The 5,422-nt window shown below is 38.7% G+C and overlaps 1 pseudogene; it reads right to left on the reverse strand.

Annotated features, from left to right (window-relative positions):
* Positions 1–319: 319 nt before the first annotated feature.
* Positions 320–3,174, reverse strand: LOC121041731 (40S ribosomal protein S14-like; annotated as a pseudogene).
* Between the last annotated feature and the right edge of the window lie 2,248 nt (positions 3,175–5,422).

A 5,422-nucleotide genomic window follows, 5' to 3' on the forward strand; every position in this document is an offset into this window, starting at 1 on the left:
ACTTTTTTAACTCCTCAAATCTTTGCTCAAATTTCACCTTGATGAGTGAGGCTTACCTTGACCACTCCTTTTAATATTTCAAGTTGACAACAGCCCATACTCCTACCATTCAAAATTTCAAATCGCCTTACTTTGTTCTGCTTTTGATTTTGTTCCATAGTATTTACAACTTTCGAACATGCCACACAATCATTTATTAAATCTATTATTTATTGGTTGTATCCTTCTGCTGAGATATAAGAGAGAAAAGGTTTGGATTTTTTTTAAGCCTACAGGAAGTCACTTTATTTACAGAAAACAGTAATTTGAGGAGTCTTGTTCACAGAGGGTGACCATCCCCCTTCCTGCTGGTGCTATTGGAGGGCTTGGGAGTGACATCCTCAGTCTTCCTTGATCTTCATCCCTGAACAGGGAAGGTCTCTGAGGGCTGACTATGATCCAGGCCCAGGGGTTTTGATTTTCTTTCCTCCTGTGTACTGGGGTTCTATGTGGAGGGCAGTGATGCCCAGCCTCTTGAACCTCTGTGCCATATCCTGGGTGGCCCACATGACTGCATATGGAGAAGACTCACCTTTGCCAGCCTTCACCTTCATCCTACCAATCACATGGGGAGGTGGCTTCTTTGCCAGAAAGGTGGGTGGTGCCATAGATGAAAATGTTGTTGAAAGTATAAAGATATGGTGGACACTAAACACTTTTTCTTCTTCGGCCACCTGAGGTCTGAGACTGTTCTTTCTCCTTTTCCTTCTCCTTGCAAGGTGCTATTTCTGTGCATCTTCTCAGACCCCATCACCAGTAAGAGCGAGAGCAGAGGGTTTTGACTGTATTATTCCCTAACATATCCAAAGCACACTGGATTGAATTACTAGCTGAACCAAATGAGCTTATCTTCATACACTGAACTTTCAGGGTTATAATCTATGTACATGTATTTTTTAAGACCATTGGGGATGCCTCAAAACATCCTCCAAATAACATGCATATTCAATATGGGTTAAAGGCGCACCACTGTCATTATTTAAGATTCACTCAGTGCTAGATTCCAAATAAAAGATCAACAACTTATATATGCCATTACATTTGCAATAATATATTAAGTATTTAGTATTCAAAACTCTGTGTTCTGAGAAGTACAATAATATAAAAACATCATCCCTAGAAATTTACTAGTCAGAAGGGAAGAAAAACAGAAATTTCATATTTATCTGACCACTGAATTTCTTCTCAGCTATAATCCTCTATTGTAAAACCAAATAAAACAGTATCTTTTTTCAGGAGCTCAGACAAAAACATTTATTCTCCCTATCTTTTCCAAGGCTCTTTAGAATTGTAGTAAATGAAACGTCTGGTTACCTGGTTAACTCTTCCCTGGATGCTAATGGGATTACACATTAATTTAAATTTGGCTTTTTAAGGAGTTCCCTGGAGGCCAGGCCAGCATGCTGAGCTCAACTAATAGACTTTCAGCATCACAATCTAGGTACACATTTTTTTTTTTAATGCCACAGGGACCTTAAAATGGTTTAAAGTAGAGGAAATATTGTCATTATGTTCTTATGGGATGTTCTGTAGTGCTGGGATATTTTTAAAATGTTTGAGTGATATTTTAAACAAAGTAATAAAATACACAATCTGTCCCTGGTTGGTACAACTCAAACTATATCTATGGAAACGGGACTCAGTGACCATGAATGTTAATCCATCTGCATTTTCACAAAGAGGTACAAAATGAAAATCTCAATTCCAACTACATTTTTTTTTTTTGCAAATGCAATCTCCTGTCTAAGCTAGTGGGTGACTTGATGTATTTGATATTCAGGAATAATGTTTTCTCCCTAAGGTGTGGTTATTAATGTCCTATCATTTTCAATCTTTTAAAATCTAGGGGTCTGGCCTTGCTCTTAATGAATAGACAGCTAAGAATGATGTAATTTTGGCCCTTGGTTGAGGATTTATGTAATACACCAATGCTCCCACTTACATCGTGAGGTTTGATTTAAACAGCAAGATACCTGCCCCATTACTGTATCTGCTCCCCACTACCTATCAATCTAAGGGACTGACTTTATTTTGTCTTGCTGTTTCAAAATCAAATATCCATTTCTCACTAAAGTTGCTTTTAGAATGAACATCTCTGACAGCATTTTCTGATACTACTAGCTGACAGCAGATACCCAGGAAAAGGAGAGGTTTAATTGAGAAGAGAATAGAGAGGAGAAGAGAAGTCCTTATATAAAATAGTGTCATGAAAAGATGCTCAACGTCGCTCCTTATCAGGGAAATACAAATCAAAACCACACTCATATATCACCTCACGCCAGTCAGAGTGGCCAAAATGAACAAATCAGGAGACTATAGATGCTGGAGAGGATGTGGAGAAACGGGAACCCTCTTGCACTGTTGGTGGGAATGCAAACTGGTGCAGCCACTCTGGAAAACAGTGTGGAGGTTCCTCAAAAAATTAAAAACAGATCTACCCTATGACCCAGCAATAGCACTGCTAGGAATTTACCCAAGGGATACAGGAGTGCTGATGAATAGGGGCACTTGGACCCCAATGTTTATAGCAGCACTCTCAACAATAGCCAAATTATGGAAAGAGCCTAAATGTCCATCAACTGATGAATGGATAAAGAAATTGTGGTTTATATACACAATGGAGTACTACGTGGCAATGAGAAAGAATGAAATATGGCCCTTTGTAGCAACGTGGATGGAACTGGAGGATATTATGCTAAGTGAAATAAGTCAGGCAGAGAAAGACAGATACCATATGGTTTAACCCTTATGTGGATCCTGAGAAACTTAACAGAAACCCATGGGGGAGGGGAAGGGAAAAAAAAAATGAGGTTAGAGCGGGAGAGAGCCAAAGCATAAGAGACTCTTAAAACCTGAGAACAAACTGAGGGTTGATGAGGGGTGGGAGGGAGGGGAGGGTGGGTGATGGGTATTGAGGAGGACACCTTTTGGGATAAGCACTGGGTGTTGTATGGAAACCAGTTTGACAATAAACTTCATATATTGAAAAAAATAAAATAAAATAGTGTAGAGTACTAGTGACCTACATATATGCCCATGGCTATTCCCATGCCTATACTCATGCCTATGCCTATGCCTACTACCCATTCCCAAGCCTATGCTTATGCCTATACCCATGTCTATGCCCGTACTCATGCGTACGCCTATGTCCATGTTTGTGCATATGCCTGTGCCCATGCCTATGCTTTTGCTTATGCCTATACCATTGTCTATGCCTGTGCCTATATACATTCCTATGCCCATGCCCATGCCTATGCCTATATTCATGCCTAGACCTATGTGCATGCCTATGCCCATGCCAGAGCCCATGCCTTTGGCCATGGCTATATCTATACCCGTACTTATGTCCATGCCCATACCTATACCCAGGCCTATGCGTATATACCCATTCCTGTACCTGTCTGCTTCTGTACCTTCATCTGTATCTATATTTGAATGAAAGCCAATTAAAAAATGTGAACATTTTGGGACACCTGAATGGCTCAGTCTGTTGAGCGGCTGACTCTTGATTTCGGTTCAGGTCATGGTCTCACGGGTTGTGGGTTTGAACCCTGTGTCAGGCTCTGTGCTGACATCTCAGAGCCTGGAGTCTGTTTCAGATTCTGTGTCTCTCTCTCTCTCTGTCCCTCCCCTGCTCGCACTCTGTCTCTGTCTCTCAAAAATAAATAAGCGTTAAAAATTAAAAAAAAAAATGTGAATGTTTTTATGGGCCACATTTTTTTCCATTCGAGATAAAAATAGCTATACTGAGTCCTGTAGGGAAAAATGGATATTTTAAAAATTAGACATCATTTTGTAGAATATAATGGTTTATCTTATTGAATAGAAGAATGCCAATGAGAAACTTGATACCGTTTTCTAGCCATCAATATATCAGCATCTTTGGGCACATTTGAGAAGTTGTAAACTCGAGGAGTGGTCTTATTGTTCAATCTGAAATGAGATTCAGAGTGGGCTAGGCACGTGGGGTCACTGGACACTGTGCATGGAATTGAACTGGGGAGCTGGAGAGCACCGTGGACATTTGCAGAGTGGGGAGCAGGAGGCTCCAGGAGCTGGAGATGGGCCATAGGAGGGTTTCAAAGGCACTTCCCAGCTATTTCATCATTTTCCAGTGTCCAAGTGTACTGCCTAATCCATCTCCCTTTTGTTTTAATATGTAGTTTTGACCTTGAAACTTCTCCATTATAAACACTTAATATGTGGTTCACAATGTACATACACAGAATGGAAAACTTTCCAAGAAGCAAAATGTATTTACTCACCTTTAAAAATATAATTGCAAAATTTGCCACTCACCTTTCATCTTAACATATTTAGAAATTCAGGTGACTCACTCTTATTTTGTGCCTAAAACAGCTAAAAAATGGAACGAACATCTTACCTTATGAGAGTTCGGTGCCACACCTTGAGAAAAGTTAGAAAGTAGGTCAAAAGGTTATTTGGGGGTGGTTTGTTGTTGTACATGTGAATTATTGTTTTTAACATAATGGGTTTCTGTAATTTTGGCTAATTTGTAATGATAGCTATTTCTATTGACAGGTGGTTTAAAACCATTTGTGAATAATCAATCATCCTGCAAAAGAAGAAAAACTATCATGGTTTAACAAATAGTCCATATTTATCATTTTTAGTTTTATATATTTTTAATTTTTATTATTTAATAAATATTCCACAATCAATATTTGAGCAATCACAGTATTCAGGTTACCAGCAAAAAATGTATGATACATTACTGATTTACTTTGGGGTCATAGTATTTTGTAGAATGCAAATAATTACAGGTAAAAAATGTGGTACATAAAATACTTATGTTTTTTAATGGTCCTCATGCCAATCTCTATCTCTATCTCTACCTCTATATGTCTATATTAGTATATATTTGTATCTCTGTCTACATTGATATATGCTGATATCTATATCTGTATTGATATAGATGATAATACAGATGTAGATAGGTACAGATATAAGTATTAGGTCAAAGGTACGGGTATTGTTATCGATCATTGTCATAGTCAATTAAGGATGCTATAACAAAGTACCATAGACTGGGTGGCTTATACACAACAGAAATTTATTTCTCTCAGTTCTGGAGGCTGTAAGTCCAAGATTAGGATATTACACGATTAGGTTCTGGTGAGATCCCATTTTTGACTTGCAGACTGCCAACATCTCATTGTTCAGAAGAGGGAGAGAGTGGTTTGGAGCCCCTTTATGAGGGCACTAATCACATTCATGAGGGCTGGATCTTCATGAAATAATTACCTACCAAAGGCCCTACCTCTTAAAACCATCACACAGGGGGCTAGGAATTTCAACATATGAATTTTGAGGAGACACAAACATTCATTTCATGGCCTTCACCATTATCCTAGACCATTCT

The sequence above is a fragment of the Herpailurus yagouaroundi genome, unplaced genomic scaffold (genome assembly GCF_014898765.1).
Source record: "Herpailurus yagouaroundi ecotype Mexico unplaced genomic scaffold, PumYag 28, whole genome shotgun sequence".
NCBI classification, from domain to species: domain Eukaryota; kingdom Metazoa; phylum Chordata; class Mammalia; order Carnivora; family Felidae; genus Herpailurus; species Herpailurus yagouaroundi.